Source organism: Agelaius tricolor, unplaced genomic scaffold (assembly GCF_023055355.1).
Source record: "Agelaius tricolor isolate 1412-34295 unplaced genomic scaffold, bAgeTri1.0.p SCAF_7, whole genome shotgun sequence".
In the NCBI taxonomy this organism is placed as follows: Eukaryota; Metazoa; Chordata; class Aves; order Passeriformes; family Icteridae; genus Agelaius; species Agelaius tricolor.
Window position 1 is genome coordinate 42,066,059 of NW_027269267.1, and position 17,619 is coordinate 42,083,677.

Genomic DNA, 17,619 nt, shown 5'->3' on the forward strand with positions numbered 1-17,619 from the left:
AGTGCATATACTTAGCCCTGAAATAAAACTACATGAATTCACGTGTCTACTGATTGCTAAAGCTTTGTCTTCTATTTTCATGTTTCTTATTTTGTTCCATTTCTTTTTTTTTTATTTTTAATTTTTCTCCTCTGATGTTGCTATCACAAATTCCATAGGCATGTGGTCTCATAATTTTTTTCTGATTTTGAGAAAACTACAGTCCCCATCCCACACAAGAAATGAATTTGCAAAGAAAGCCAACAAAATCAGGCAATACCTTTGTTCCTACTGATTACTTTTTTATGCATGGGTCCCCATACCATTTGTTTTGGAATGAGTGTGTTCTGAAGACCTGTAGAAAAACGGAGAAAAAATTCTTTGCAGGGAAACCCATGAGTTTTTCCAGCTTAACTTCTTGATTGATAAGAATCTAACTTCAAGGCTAGATGAGATTGTTCTGGGTCTTGTACATCTGTGTTTTGAGCAGCCTGAGGAATGAAGATTCCATAGAAATTTAGTTCCACAATAATTTTGTGAGATGATATCCCATCTGGGCCAACATGCTTATAATTTCTGTGGGAGTTATGTGTTGGAATTGTTTCTTAACAATCAACATGGTGTTGCGACCTGCACCTGAAGGCACAGGGTTACTGGAGTTCTTGTTAATAGATCACTTGGGGAAAAATAGAGTGAAACAACACTGACAGACCTGTACCTTTATATATGTATATATAGTTTTATTTCAGAACAATTTGATTGAAATAGAAAGCAGGTATGTAACTGTTTTATTTATTATATAGCAACATAGAAGTATAAAAATATTGCTTAAGAAAATACATAGGGGAAAGAAAGAAAGAGAAAGAAAGGATAAAAGTAGAAAGTGGAGAGGAAGATGTTACCACCCATGGAAGCAGTGATGAGACTCAAATGTGACAGTTTTGAGGTCCATTGATTGAAGTGATGGGTGCAATCTTTATCCCTTGAGGGTGGGGGAAGCCCATGAAACACAAAGTTCAATGGTTTGACCTACATTCGGGTTTGGGTGGGAATGCTCAGGTACCTCCTGTGAGCAGATAAACTTTCACACTGCCTTTTACAACCCTGTGGATTGTGCAAAGTGCTACGGTGGAAGGCCCCAGAAATGAGCCTGGGGGTGTTTCAGTGGTCTCTGGTGGCTTATAGTACTTTTCAATGACATGACTGCTGCTTTGCCCTGCTTCTCTCACTTTAGTAGAGTCAGCAGTGCCTATCAGAGGGTAAATGGCATGACAGAAGCATCACACTACCTCAGAAGAATCTGCATCTTATTGATCTTTTTCCTTATCTGGCCAGAAAACAGCTTGTTTAAGGCATTAGTTGCAAGCTATCAAGTACACAATAATTGTGGGGCTCGGTCATTTTGTATATAAAAAATGAATTCATCATGCTCATACTCTGGTAGTGGGTGCTGACCCCTTTGTTTCATGTGGATCAGAATTTTTATCACCACACAGCCAAGCCTCTCCTCCTCCCCTTCAGTTTGGGGCTGCAAACCTGGCCTCAGCAAAGTAGCTGCTGCTTTTGCAAATAGCCAGTTGTTTGAGTCATTAGCCTTTGACATTTCAGCCTCTCATATACGGTACATAGTTGTGATTTTTGATCTGACATAACTATAGTTCACAGTTAAAATTTTTCACTCACCTTGATTGTATAAATTAGTTTCAGTTTTAATTGCTTCATACTAGAAACAGCTTTTGAACACTGCAGAGATTTAACCTTTGCAATTTTAAAGATTTACTTAATTTGCCTCTATTCATGCCTATTTACTCTTTGCTCAGTAACAATCATGAAAACAAAGAGGGTAAAGATAGGGTTTTTTTTTGCACTCCATGACAAATTGTATACAGTATGCTCTAATTATTCTTTCAGCATGCCACCTGTGAGGGGTTCAACACTCTGGAAAAGGCATGAGGCCCTCCCATTGCTCTTCCTCCAAAGACCTTCTTCTTTTTATAATTTCTGCTAGAGCACACAAGATCTGGAATGTTCTCCTGCTCATACTGCAGGAGGAATGCTGTCACTTACAGAATTGATAGTCTGGGAAAATATTTTGGGTGCCCTCTCTAGTTACTTTCTTCAGAAGCTGGTCAAAGGAATCCCACAGTAGCAACAAATAGGTGCTCTGACTCACCATAACACACATACAAATTGCAGATATAGTAGTACAACCTGTCACCTGTGGGCTAGCTTTATAAAATACAGTGTGTCAATTTAGCTCTACATCTATTACAAAGATATCACCTTATCTTAGTTTAAGAAATTGTTGATCACATCTTCCCCATCTCCAGAAAGAAATCTGAAGTCCAATGCATTTTCCTGGGTCCTGGTACTCTTCTTAAATGATGTTAGGCCAGGACTGAGCAGCTTGTTAATTTCTTCTCTGCATCATCCTTCCACAGCAGTCATTCTTCGTGTAACCTGCGAGGGGATGTGCAAAACTGGTTACTTTTTCCAATCACAGGTATCGGGTTGCCCACTACAGATTGAAGTAATTTCTTGCTTCACATTCCTTTTCACGTGTGATAACTTTCATGACATCCTAAATCTAGTTTAAGTTATTGTTAAACTGGGTTGGAGATGAACAGTGCATTTGTGGGTGAGGGATCAACTATTCATCATTTCCTCCCTTTCAATTTTAACTGGACAGATGGTTTTACAAGACCCTCAACTCTACTTGAGTTACAATACCTCCCACTGCTTCTGTAAAGTGTTTGTAATTCAATATGTGTGGCAAAATAACTTCAGGTCTCTTCCTGCACAATCAATGCCCTAGATACTAAGGAACCGGGCTCAAAAGTGACTTGAGAAATCTAAAAAAAATTTTTTACGTGGGTATTCAACCTAAATACAGAATTAGAATTAACAAAATTTCACACAGCCCTAACTTCATATTTTAAAATAATTGTTTGATATTCATTTTTCCATTTCCCCTACAAATTATCAGCTGACAGTTTTTGTGGATTTTTCTCTTCATTCTTGAATTTGGTCTAACTGATGCAGTGTCTGTTTTCAAAAATCTTCAAAAATTGGTGATGTTATTAAAAAACCCTGCCTAGAAAATATTCCTTGTGCAAACATAGACCATGAAAGAAATACTAGGATCATTCTTACCTGTTTGTCTCCATTCTGGAACTAATGCTGCCTTTTGTATTACAGGTTCCTTTCTGTACAATAAAGCATAACATATTAGCTCTTTGTTCTTTGGTTGGGGCTTTGTTGTTTTTGTTTGCTTTTGGGTTTCATTTCTTAAAATCTGGCCATAAATTAAACTCCATACATCATTCTTTCTGAGTCTCTGTTATTTAGAATAGGAAATTTCTCTTTCCTGCACTATTTTCATTTGAAGTTGATACTACAATACATAATCACAAAGATTATCCAAAAAATGGAGAGCAATTTTTTTGAAAATTAAATCTGAAACTATATATTATGGTCTTATATGCTTCTTTTAATTAATTCTTTTTAGTAATCAATTTGCATTAATCATTTAATCACTCAAAATAAAATTTACTAATAATTTAAATACCAAAAATATATCTCTCGAATTTCTTGCTATAATTTCCTATATTTATGTAACATATAAATTGATGTATTATAGTTGTAAAAGGCTGTAAAAAGCTGTTTAACCTCTTAATATTTGGAGCAGGATTTGCTACAAGATAAAATTTCAGCAGTGGAGCAGTTTCATCCTTTAACATTTTCAGGAAGATGAAGCATATTTGCAGAAAGAGATTAGGGAGAGCACAAGTAGAATCAGGCAACTAGAAATAACTGAGGAGTGTCAAGATTCCACAAGCAGAGGATACCAAAGGCAGTAAGACAGAGGTAAATTGTAGATGAACAGAAAATGAGAATGGGAGCATTTATCAAATCTCTAACCTGCGCAAGATTGCAAGTAAGAAATTAATATAAGGAAAAGTAAAGATGGGGCAAATAGCAGAATAACAGCAAACAAGCAAACATGCTGTTCTTTCCTTGCAGTACTGGACCACAGAAATACATAAAAATACAATAATACTTGTTATTGTAAAAGACAATAAAAACCCCTCTGCAATAAGCAACTATATTTGGTGTTGATGAGATGGGTTCATAGAACTTAGAATTACATAACTCTTATCTTCTCAGCATCTCCTGGATGAGAATACGAGGTACTTTGAAGGAAAATAGAGAAAAACTCAAGAACACAGCTTATCCTTGCAAATTTCCTTCTGATATTTCCATTGGTAATATAGTCTTGTTCTAGTATTGTCTTTTGTTCTCACAGTAGTAAATGTAATTCATAATGAGGAATAGCAGGGAAAAGACTGTAGTTTTAAGAAACTACAAACACAGAGAATGGCTTTCCTTCCATCTAATTTTTTGAATAATACCAATATCTGGTATAAATATTTGTTTTCCAATACATGCTGTAGTACTGAAGTTTTGAACACCATCAGAACAAATTTGATTTAATTCCTTTCTCTTTAGGATTGCACACAACTATTTTTTAAAAAACATCAGCAAAAAAGATCTACATTATACTTGATGATTTTGGGCATCCAATAGGTAGATGTGTGCATACTAAATAGGTGATTTAAGTGTGGACTTATTTCTCCATACTTATTAAAATTTGTCTTTACCATTGCTACTTCATATGCATCATTTTTGACAAATACAATTTGAAATTACAAGGATTTTACAAGAATGAACAGTATATGAAGGCATAAATACCTTGTAAAGAATCCACCATGAAAGAACTTAAAAAATGAATAACTATGTGCTGCGTATTTTGGGATACAAAAGAACTGAAACAATAAAAGCAACAGCTGAACACAACACTATTTTCTCTCAAAACTTTTATTCTAGGTTTGTAAATGCTACAATGAAATATATAAAATGTAAATATATCTTACATAAAACAAGATACAGGTCTCTCAAGATGGGCTTTATCCTGAGATTCAGATACTAGAATTAATTGTGTCTACAATATAGCTGTTAGTAACATTTTGTGAACTCTGCACTTTTGTTTTTAGATTACAAATTGAACTTTTATTTAATCTTACTTTTAAATGGGGTTGGTCATGACCTTCAAAATGTCAATTGATGTTTGCACTGCAGTTTTAACAAAGGCCATTTGAGGACTAAGCTGAAGACATTTATCATTACTCTAGGTGGTGATGGAAGTGAATTACCCTGAGTACAAACACACTTAAATCACTTAAAAATGGAAAAATATAAATGGAAAAGAAAAAGAAGTCTCTGACCAAGGATATATTTTGATGTAGGAGTTGTCTATATATGATCATGCAGTCCTCATCCTACAGATCATGGTCTTACATACAGATTCTGAGTCAGCACACCTTTTCAGGCATATATTTACACTACCCTGCTGCCTCACAGCTACCCAGATTATTCTTATTTTAAGGACCATAGTTCAAGATAAAATATACATATTTTTTATGTATTTTACATATACATACATAAATATATTATGAGCTTGAAGCAATATTCTTTGGAGCCACATTACATATCAGGATGATTTTCACAGAAAAACTGCAACAATTTATCAGATATGGAGTATCCTGGTACAGATCAAGAAAATGCTGAAACACTTTGCACAGGTCTAAGGCTGCATTAGTTAGCATAAATTAGCCTAAATTAGCATAAGAACTTAAGTTAGATTAAGTAGTAATACTATAAGGAAAACACATGAAATGGAAATAATGATAAAATAAGAACACTTAAGAGGTGCTGAATGTTCCACAACTGACATTTAGATGTATTTAAATACAGAATGATCAAATTGGACTAGTTAGCACTAGTTTGACTTCAGATTATCAGAATGAAGAGCATTTTCTTGAAACATTTATATTCAGATAGCTTCACATTAGTGATTTTATGATAACAATATGTCTGACATAGAACAGTGAGATTTGGTATTTGCATTCAGAACACGAGGCTGATCAAATCAGTTTTGCAAATAATGTTTATATGTAATTTCACCGTTTACTTTTTAGTGAATGTACATATTAAACAAACTTGTAATAGTTTACTTTTTTTAAATTGTTAAACAGCTCACAAACTGATTTATTTTAGCATTTCAGTTCCTTGAAATAAGTTCAGCTTTTAATGTTCAAAATTCTGACTTCGTGTCACCTCTGCATGACCAAATTCCTTCCTTTTCCTTTTATCAGCTTAATCTCTTCTAGCACTCAATTTTCTGTTGTCAGATGTTTTGTTGTTATTACTCTCTGAGATTTAACAGGGAATTTGATGTCCCCAGTAATGCATCTGATGTATCTTTTTTTCTAATAAAATCATCATAATTTATATATTCCAATTCATTTGTACATGGCTGATGAATTGAACCTTTGGTAGAATAACAGTGTGTTTAACACCACTGAGCAGACACTAAAAGGTAACATGGCCTACAAATTCAGTAACAGAAGGGCTTGAGTGGGAAGATGTAAGTAGAAATATTGTGAGTATTGTGTCTGAAATGAGCTGTAGACAAGATGTCTAATCAAGAGAGAAACTGGCTAAACTGTGAAAAAAGAGAAAACAGAGAACTAACCCAAATTCAAAGTTCTTACTACAAAAATGGTCTTTACACCCATACTTGCTTAAAACCTTTACAGATGTCATCTAACTACAGTCTTGTTCCTGTTCTGGAAAATCTAACTTATTTATGTCAGTTCTCATTAATATCTCCATCAAATATCCTTTAAGTCACAGCTGACAATGGGGAAAAATGGGATTCAATTAGATATTTTTGTCTTGGCAGTGGGAGAGAAAGGGTAAAAATCCAAATTGCACCTGAACCTCTTTTAAGTTTAGAGCTGCTGCATTTTTAAAAATATTTTTCCTCATCAATTTAGAGAAAATAGTGAATAACAAAAAGACACAGTGAAGTTTTCATGAAAATTTTGCTTTTGGAAGAGCCAGAGCAAGAAGATCTGAGGTTGACTTCTGGGAGCTGGTAAGCTTGATGAATTTTGAATTTGTGCAACCATTTATGCAACATGCAACCTTTAGAGAGACTGTAATAAATGGATAATTTGAGTTGGGAGTGGGAATCTCTAAGAGTATATAATTCACCCTCCACTCTTTATACTTTTAGGTATGTCTGAATCAGAGGCATAAGTCGCCTTCAACACCAGTATTTTATTAACTTATGCAAGAGATATTGCAAAGGAACAGAGCATCTTCAGGGGTGGCAGAACATGTCTGTAGCAGTAATTTTGGTAACTGTTCAAGTTGACTGCTGATTTTGTGGCAGTGAAAATTACCAAATAAATCTTTTCGATGTTGAAAGGCAGAACTATTAGTCCTAACCCATGCTGGCAACAATAGAGATAGGAAACATAGGTGGGAAATTTAGGGGTGAAATTCAGGTTGCTATGGTTCTGACCAGCAGGGAGTCCAAGTCTCTTGTCAACAAGGAATCTCTTCTGTAGTACTGCTGGCTGCATATGCAAAACCTAGAAAGAAACTGCATGGGACAGATGTATTTCCCATTAACTAGAAGAAAACCAACCTGAATAAAAATATCATGCAGCATTATTTTCAGTAAAAACAGAGGGAAAACCAACAGGCATGGAGGAGTATTTGGACTTGATGTATACAAAATCTTTTTACATGAAGACAGGAAGCATATATATGGAAAAGCAGCTCTATTACTCCAGGTACAGAGCCCTGCTTGTGTCCCTGGGGCCTTTGGGCCATCAACACAAGACCCTTCAGTGCAAGCTGTGGGTGCTGTCCCTGAGCTTACAGGGGGATGACAGCCAGATTTACTAGAGGAATTGATTAAGTAATTGAAAAAAAAAAAATTATGGTGATTTTTCATAACAGAGAAAGATAACAGAAAGATCTCTCAGGATGCGTGGTATAATGTTTTTTTTTTTTCAGTATGTTCATTATTAGCCTGGAAAAAGCTAAGGGCTGCATCTGTGAGCTTGTTTCTGTGTGATGGAGACCATTGAATGCAAGTTTTATTTTATTAAGGCTTTTCATAACGTAATATTAAAGTTATCTGATGAAGTACAGATTTGATATGTAGAGAGTGAGGGGGATTGAAAATTTAACTGACTCATCTGGGGTTAGGTGGGTAGGACTATATAGTCTCCAGAGGACTCCTGACTTGATAATGTCAATTTTGTTTACATAATGACTAAGATTATGAAGATATTATGGTGTTTTCTGTTGCCACAAGGCAATATAGAGTGAGGTAACCTCAAGAAGAGATCTAGGCTACTCTGTGACATAAAAACTGAGGTGTGAGTGAGATGGGAATAGTACGTTGTTAATAATTTCTCTATCTCCCCCATATGGTCTGTAAATAACACACACATGACAGTAGAAGTGTTGGCACCAGGTCTTGAAAAACCAGATTATTCACTCCAGCTTGTTGATTTCTCCAAATACTGAGAGATGTGCAACAGTTTCAATGTCACCTTGGCCCTTTGGCATGATGGCAGTTGTGCATGGAGGTGTGTGGGCTGTGTGAATGCATGGAGACTTATTTTAATTATTCATTACTTCTCATGTTTAATAGCTGGTGTGAGCTGTCAATGATGACTTTAAAAAAGTCAGATTTTGCTTAGATTTTCTATTTTTTTTTTCTAGTTTCTACTTAGGTGAGGTCTAAATATGATCAAAGACTGGGACAAGGTTCACATGAGCTGTTACCTTTGGGAAGTATCTTTCTTTATTTCATTTCCAATGAGCTTGACAAGCACTTGTCTACTGGTCGTGTCCTCATGTGTAATTCACACATATTGCAAAAATACTTCTGAGACAGTAACTTCAATAGAATTGCTTTGAATATGTTTGAAGTTCAGTGTGATTAGGCTGGAAAATTACAGCATCATCAGTCTTGGGACTGCAGAATTACTGCTGTTAATATACTGATTCAAACTAGGACTGAAAAAGGTCATTTCCAACTTTGTGGAGCAGCATACAGAGAACTAACACATTAGCAGAAATTGGAAAAAAAAAACTAAACAAAACCCTTCAGTCAAAGCATTATTTATTTATTTATATATATTTCTTTGACTCATCTAGGAATCTGGAAATGGATTATAGCCCTCTATTGTGATACAATTAGGCACATATTATACAGGACTTCTAGTTATTTGGGTTACTTTTGGTTTGTTACATGATGGCAGAAAGAGTGCAACATTTTCAATAGTACATTTTTTCCCCTCAAACAACCAAAACACTGTCTTTGACCATTTATGCTGAGCTTTTGTAACAGACACATACTCAGAGGGACAACCTGACTCTTCTAAAACTTCTAGAAAAATTAAAGAACAAAGCAACAGGGTTCTTATCTTAGTGCCACTGTCTCTGACATGAAAATGAAGATTCAGGTGATGATTGTAAGCTTATGATCATGGTCAAAGGAAAAAGAAAATATTAACTGTAATAAATCACAGACAGAATTACTTGACAATAAAAAGAAACATTTTTGACTTAAAAATCAGTTCTGGATTTCTTACATATATTTCTTTTGTTTCACATGTGAGTTTTCCAAAACATATGCTGAATGCAGAGGAGACATACAGCAAAATATCCTTTCATTACAAAACTTAATTTTTTTAAAATTCAATTTTTACTTGGTTATCAAACCTAGATATCCTATGTGCTTAACTCTCATTTTAAGCCTGTCCTGATGAGAATTAGCTAAACAAAGCATCTCAAATTGAGCTATGAAATTTACATATTTGGAAGTGTGACTGCCAGAGACTTGGGAATGGTCAGACTGGGAAGTTTCTTTAACACTTGAGAAAACTAAGGGTTTCTCTACCTTTAGAAGATCAAGGGGGATTTTTTTCTTTTTTTTTTTTTTTCCTTTTGCAGCTACCTAGTAGAACATCATAGTGGTGGCAGGAAGACTTTTGTCCCAGGTGGACAGCAGAAAGATGAGAGACAATGAACAAAAATCTAAAAAACCTGGGAAATTCTGTCTGTTCAGAAAATCTCTCTCACCATGGAAGTGATAAGTGTTAGAGGAAGTTTTTAGAGAAAGTGTGGAATTTGTGCCATTGGAGATTGTTAAAAGTCAACTAGAAGGCCTTAATGGTATTAGAGAATATTAAGGAACGCCTTGGTGCTATTACAACAATTAAGTGATATTTAATGAGTATTGCATCAGTGTGAAAGCAGTCCATGAATAAACACATGGATAAAACTATAGAATTTTATTCTTTTTTATCTTTTTTTTTTTTTTTCAATCAGGTAATTATCTGGGGGTTATTGCTTTTGCATGTTACAAAAAAAATTATCCAGGCTTTTCCTTTAAAACAACATCTTGTTTTAGTGCTTCATTAAATATCACAACTCACACTTAGATTTTTTAAAAAAAAGATTTCAGAAAGAGAAAGGAGGTTTTATAGCTAAAATTCAGGTTTACCTACACTTAACTTGGCAGAGTAATTACTTTAAAAAACAAATGACTTGGAATTTATACTAAAATATCAGAGAACAGAAAAAAAAGGGTAAAAACATTTTTAATGCCACATAAGATGATGAAAAATATAGGAAAGAGAAACTGTTTTTTTCCCATATGAAGGCTTCAGGTGGTCATGGCAACAAGAATATAAACCAAAAAACAAACAGAAGAATAAAAGCTCTATTAGCTAGGGAAGCTGAAACACATTCAGGATTTAATATCAAGAAAGTATGTAAAAATTAGTCCACACTTACTGGAAAATCTGGAATAGTATCATAGAACACTTAATTTCCTGTTATAAGAGCCCTTGTATCTCACTCATGAGTAAATAACTTTCATCAGCATTTCTAGGACGGGAATGATTGTGAATATTTAAACTCAATAGCAATCGAACCTGACCTTTGTTTGGTCAATTTATGGTAGTGATAAGACATCACTTTTATGGGAGCAGTTACCTGCTACAGAAAAGCAGAGCTCAATGTAATGATAGACTAAGAATGTTACCCCACTAACTCACTGATTATACTGATTTGAAATGTGAGGTGCAATATATCTTTGAGAATAGGGAAAAAGGAAAGAAATCTTTTCTATTTCTACCATGAATGAGAATTTTTTCTAAGTTTCATCAACTGTATCAATTAATTACTAATAAATTATAAGGATCAGACTATATTTTCATATCTTAAACTTGTCCTGTGCAGTTCACAATGAGAACTGAAAAAACAAAACTGTTTTTGGTAGCACATTTGGTGACATCTGTTGGTCTCACTGTCTGACTATATGCAAAGAATAGGAAAAAGTTGCTCACATTTTGAGCTATTTCATCAAGGAATTGAAGATTGTATGAATCCACAATAGAAAATGTTGTTATTAAAAGCAAAAAATATTTGGAAACTCCGAATTTAATCACGTGTGGAAATAAAAATGGGCACTGTGTGGAATACCTGACACTGATGACAGTCAGTCTATATTAACCATCCCTGGTTCAAAAATGTGTTTACAAAATCTAAGTAAATGTTAATCATTTCAACAACATGGCACATGGCACCCACAATCTCTAGCCTTAAGAAATATGTTAAGTGGAGATATGAAGGCAGAAAGAGGGTTTACATTTGAAGAAACTTCAGCTGTCTTATGTAAAACACATTATCTGTGATACTCCAGGATGTGTTCTCTTTTCTGTCCAGCTTGTGTAGCATGCTGAAACAGATACAAAAATGAATACACACATACACACACAGAAAGATGTTTCAGGAAAAATCTTAAAATGTTTTTCAAACCCATTCCCTGCCATTATGTGGTTACTCAGGTTAATATAACCTGTCAGAAAGAAGAGGTGCTACCACTAGGCTGTCATAGCCATGGAATCATCAAACTGGTATGTGGCTGGTGCTCTGCTCTGTGGTATTTCAGCCAGTGTGTTTGACATTTCTCAAAAAGCATTCTTACTGAGAACTTGAATTGCTCTGTAGGTGCTTAGCTAAAGCAGAGAACCCATCTGTTACAAGACTTTCAAAGTTTCTTTGAAGGCAAATTAATATTTAATTCATTAATGTGTACTAATTAATATTACTCTATCAATATTAATTTATCTTTTGAATACATTTTATTCTACACAATTTACAGGCAGGTAATTATCACATTAACTATCAGTTAGGATGTAGCTATAGCTAGACTTAGGAAGTTAGTTAGGCTTTTTCCTGTTTGGTAGATTTTAGGGGGTTTTTTTGTGTGCATATGTGATTTTTGTGTTTGATTATGCCTTTTTTGTTTGCCTTTCTTTTAGTTTTCTGAATCTCTCAATGTAACTTAAGTCGATTTTGCAAGTTATTTACAAGAGACTTGGAAAACAATTTATCCCACTTACATTCACAGCAGCCTTTCATCTACTTGAATACTATTATCATATAACTACTTCTCTGTTATAGAATAAGCAGATAGAATGCTCAAATATTCCTTTTTATTGTTTTAGTATACTATGGTCTCATTTTGTATGCTATTATCTCGCACCCTCTGAAAAAGATAATATTCCTATCCAGTAATTCAATATACCACATTCTGGAAATTCTGTTGCCTTCTTTTATTCCCCTAATTACTTGTTTCCTTCTTCTATACATGCCACTTTAATTTCAGTTCTTCCTATTGCTGCCAATCTTTACAGCCAAAATTAGTAAAACAGAAATTAAGTGAATAAATAAAGAGGAGGGAAGACTGGTGCTTGGCAGTTCAATATTCAGTCTGGCAGAGCTCTTCATTGCTTCTTTACTGTTTATTTTGGCTTATAAATTCTGCACTTCAAACAAAATCTACACATTACTTGACAGGATACAGTAGTGCAGCAGTCGTGGAGCTGTCTCAGATTTGTGTGACAGAAACAGTGTAAAGTTACTCATAGATTTGTAGATCTTGTTTTTTGTGGCATAATATAGGCTATACTTAGCAGAAAACAGTTGTATCAGTTCCTGTGAGATTCCTCTATGTGTAGGGAAACATTCAGCTGTAGGAAAGATGACAAAGATCAATGCATTACATTTGAATCTTCAAGAGGAACAGTACTCTTATTTCTCCAATTCATATCAAGAACTGAAAAAAAAATCCTGAAAAAAAAAAAGATTCTGAAGCTTAATTTTTTTCAAATATATTTTTAAGACAGTTGTGACAAATTCAATTACTTTACTGGTATTTATATATATTTCATAGACAATGTGAAGATATAAAAGTCATTCTGCAGTTATGTTTTAGCATATGTAATTACATATGTCTTAAAAACACTATTAAAAATTATCTATAGGTAAAAACATGTATAAGATATACCAGTAAATGGATATGAAAGCTTGTGTTTTTATTGTATGTAGAAAAATATTAAATGGCCTGATATGTCCAGTTTGTGGATCTTAAAGACCATCCTATTTTCAAGTGAAGGAGACACCATGATTGATGGAAATGGAGTGCTGAGAGGAAATTAACATCATTTGCTTCCTTTTCTATCAAATCATTATTTCAACCTGCCAACTTCCATTTTATTTTAACTCTCAGGATAAATGCAATACATGTAATTCAATTGCAATAGTAACGCAATTGTAATAGCAATGCAAGAGTAGCAGTATATTTCTTTGCTCACAGGAAGCTGTGGTCAATGCATGGTACACTCATCATATGTATGTCCAAACTGCCAACTTTGTAGCCAGATGTGAATTTATTTAGTAGTTAAAAAATAAGACAATTTTTAATACATAATAAATTGACAACAACTAGACCCACTAATCCTGTGTCCAGGTTGCAAACAGCAACTTAGAGGCTGTGCACTTCTTTTTCACAACCCTTCATTCATTCATTCATGTTATGACACTGCCACCTTTGATGATGTATTGAGTTCATGTGTCAAGTCCTGTGTGTTGGGGGCTGCAGGGGTAGCAGGGGAGGAGGAGGCAGGGACTGGTGCCAGCCTGCTTTGCAGAGGAGCCACAAGTGTGAGGAGGAGAGAGATGCAGACAAGGTCCTGTTATGGACTGACCACAGCCACCCATTCTCAGCTGGACTTAAGGGTTGGGGAGATGGAAGAGTTGGGAAGCAAAGAATGAAGAAAGGAAGGTGTTTTCAGTTTTTACTTTGGTTATCACTATCCAACTCTACATTTAATTGGCAATAAATTAAGCTAATTTTCCCCAAGCTTTGTCTGTTTTGCCAGTGATGGTAAGTGTGAACTATGAATTATTGTTCACACTTATATATGAATTATTATAAGATGCTTTTGCATCTTATTCCCCACCACCACCCCCCTAGAAGAAGGGGACTAGAAAAGCAACTGGCTGGTCTCTCAGCCAGTCAAATTCAACTCACCACACTGTGCTAGTTAATAATTTTTTAAAATTAAATCATTAAAATAAATTAAATTAATATGTATGCTTTTATAAATAGCATTATTATATTCAAATATTTTATTAATAAGTTGTGGAATTATAATTATGTTAAATTAAATAATGCAGCATTGTTCTGGGAAAATCTTACTGCATTTTCTTATCTCTTTCCAAATTTACATTCTCCTCTAGCTTCCGGTTATTATTTATTTATAAAACCTTCATGGTTTTCTGTCTGTATATGCTGAAGGCCTCTATGTTGGGGGAAAGAGGTGTCATTTATATTTTATAGCCTCCTTCCATTTGCTTCACAGGAAGTATAGATTTTTTGCTTGTATGTTTTCACTATTTATTTTTACATTAAAGTTTGCAATTCCAGATATTGATTTCTTTGGAAATGTCTTAAATATTTACCAACTGTTGTGGTACATTTCTACTCATATCTTTTTTGTCTAAAATTCCATAGTTTTCAAATTCACAAGATTCACTTTTGTAAAGCTGGCCTTTTCCTTTCACCATAAAACTGAGATCTACCAGAGTGCTCTCCCATATTGCATAAAGGTCTTACAGAGGAAAACAATTTTTTCTCTGCAAATTGTAAATTCTGTAGATATTTTATATTTGAAGTTTGAGCATCAGAGTATATCACAGATTTGAACACTGCAGGTTTTATTTTTCAGCTGAAAATCAGTAAGCTATTGCTTCATGCACTGGCTAACCTCCTCCTAGTGTGTTTTGGGAACTTGCTGTGATATATTTTGGTAATGGAGTCCAAACAATAAAACCTTCCTTGAAAAAATGCACTCTCATTCCCCTTGTCCCAATTCAGTTTTAATTGCAAATGCTATGAATAATATTCCTGATTTTAATATTTCAGTCATGAGAGTGTTCCTAACACAGAGATGTATCTACCGACTAAAATGGTATTTCCATTTATTTTGATTTAATCCTTGATTTTGTACAGGCACTCAAATAATTGTTGAAACACAAGTTCAAGATCATAAAAGTGTCTCTCTTGTAATTAATGAGATAAAATTTATTTTAGATCAAATTAATTTTTCTAATACTATCCATAATATAATTAAAAACTGAATTAGAGAATGGAAGGAATTTATTCATATGCTCAACCTAAAGCTTTCCTTTTAGCAATTCTTTTCACAATTCTAGGGATTGCTTGACAGCTGACTTCCAGAGTCAGCTACATCTTTCCTCAGTGATCAAAGAGGTGATGGGCATTTCCATGATTGTAACATTTCAGTGAGGGCAAACTGAGATGTTCTTCACCCAAAGAACATTCCACAGCCATAACAAAGCACAGTAACAGAATCCTTCACACCAAATGTGATCACAGGGTTCGACCTCTGCAATCTATATCTGTCTCCCGAATTCCCTGATGCAACTACTTTGTATGCCTCTGACTGGTGCTCATATTAATGTGCTAGTTGAATATATGTGAACAACCATTTCAAGATAATCAAGAAGGGCTATCAAATCTATGCAATACCAGTTTTTAAAGAATGATGTTGACATGTGAGACATGAATGTTTTACTAACACAGATATTAGTTAAGTCTGATTAAATGGAAAAAATTCAGGGAAATACTGGGCAAATCCTCCAAAGATTATTGAAATATATATTTGTCATGCTCTTTGAAAAGAATTATTTCATGAAGATTCTCATGTCTGAAAATTAGATTTCTCAGTTTAAACCATGCTTTCACGGTAGAATGAAGAGTAGTGGTATATGCTTCAGAGGAAAGTGAGCCAGACTTCCTTAGATAGCCATTGCACAGGTTTACATATGGTCAAATGAATCCCACACAGCGTGACTAAACAGAGTTCAGTCAAGTTGACCAAAGAATTTAAGCTGTACAGACTGAATGCAGACTGAATGCTTTCTTTAACAGCTCTTATTTCAAATTGTATTGCATCAGTATTTATGCATCCTAAGAGAATAGGGACAGAATTCACTTTGTTTAACTTTGAGGAGGAATTTCCAAAACACAACCTAAGATGGATTTGTGGCATTCAGGATTATTAAGCATCTAAAATTTATGAAGTGGTCATAGACTTTATAGACACCTACTTTAGATTAGGTGCCTAACTCTTAGTGGGATAAATTAAGGAAGAGATTTCCCATGGTTATTAATCGCTATCCACCTTTAAAAGATAACATAATTGAAATACTTTTACAAATATAAATATGAATACAGAACAATATATATAACTCCTTCCTCTCATCTTCCTTGCAACTGCTGTTTATTTGGGGAACCAAAAATAGAATTTAAATTCATATTGGTGAAATATTTGTCAAATAAAAAAGTCATAAATCTGAAAATTCAGAAAAAGTAAGAAAATTATAACATTGTTTTTCATGTTTTTTCATATTAGACATTCCTCAGTGACTTCCCTCAAAGTCTGTTTGAAGCAAAATTTTGAAATAATGAAATGTAAATAAAAATCTTATTGTAGTTGCTGCTATTATAAGTGTCAAATGTTAGGGCACATTATTACATTTCATATGAAATGGTCAGTTTAATGTGTTGTGATTGACAAGTATTAACTGCAGCATTGCTGCAGTCAGTGAAAAAATTAGTCATTCCAATAGAGATTTTGATGTTAATTTTCTATGAATTTACTTATGTTTGCAAAAATTATCATCATGTATGTAAATTAATACATTTTATGCATTTAAATTATCATATATTATTTATTGAGACAGCTGTCAAGATTAACCCATTTAGAATGTCACCTTGAAGGTGCTGTTGGTTTTGGCTTGACATAGCTGTTGTGACAGCAAGGGAAACATGCTAGGAGCTTCTAAGTAGTCTTTTTTTAGCTTTTATCCAATTTTATCTTGTAGTTTTTAGTTGTATTTTGATGCCTGAGCAGAAAAAGAAAAACTGAGATAAATCCGTAAACCGAGATAAACCCAGTACAATTTTCAGAAGTAAATAAAAATGTCAGGTAGTGTTTTTATTTTGGAACATCTTTTTTGGCATACACTGTAGAGCTTTGATTTTTTTGGGGGAGGGGCATTTTTTAAATTTTGAAAATCAGCAAATCAATAGAGTATCTCAATGGGTGGTACTGTATGCTAAGGTAAACAAAATACCAGGATGTCTGAATGTGTTAGGAAACTTCTTGGTCCTCAAGGTCTTCAAACAATTCTTACAGATGTGCATAGGCAATGAATTCAGAATTCAGACATCAGAAACCTAAAACTGTACATCTTCCCAAACTGCCACAAATTCAGTCTTTATAAACAAATACTAACCTTAAAATCACATTTACTTTAACATTTTTA

At 34.1% G+C, this 17,619-nt stretch overlaps 1 long non-coding RNA gene across 2 annotated transcripts in view; it reads right to left on the bottom strand.

Moving 5' to 3' along the window:
• Positions 1 to 694: 694 nt before the first annotated feature.
• LOC139591848 (uncharacterized) overlaps positions 695 to 17,619 on the bottom strand; it is a 100,767-nt gene continuing 83,842 nt past the window's right edge. For both annotated transcript variants that reach the window (XR_011679779.1, XR_011679780.1), the window contains 2 exons: positions 3,133 to 3,185; positions 695 to 2,439 (listed from right to left, as the gene is read on the bottom strand). This is a non-coding gene — a long non-coding RNA (uncharacterized lncRNA). The remainder of the gene's footprint in view (positions 2,440 to 3,132; positions 3,186 to 17,619) is intronic.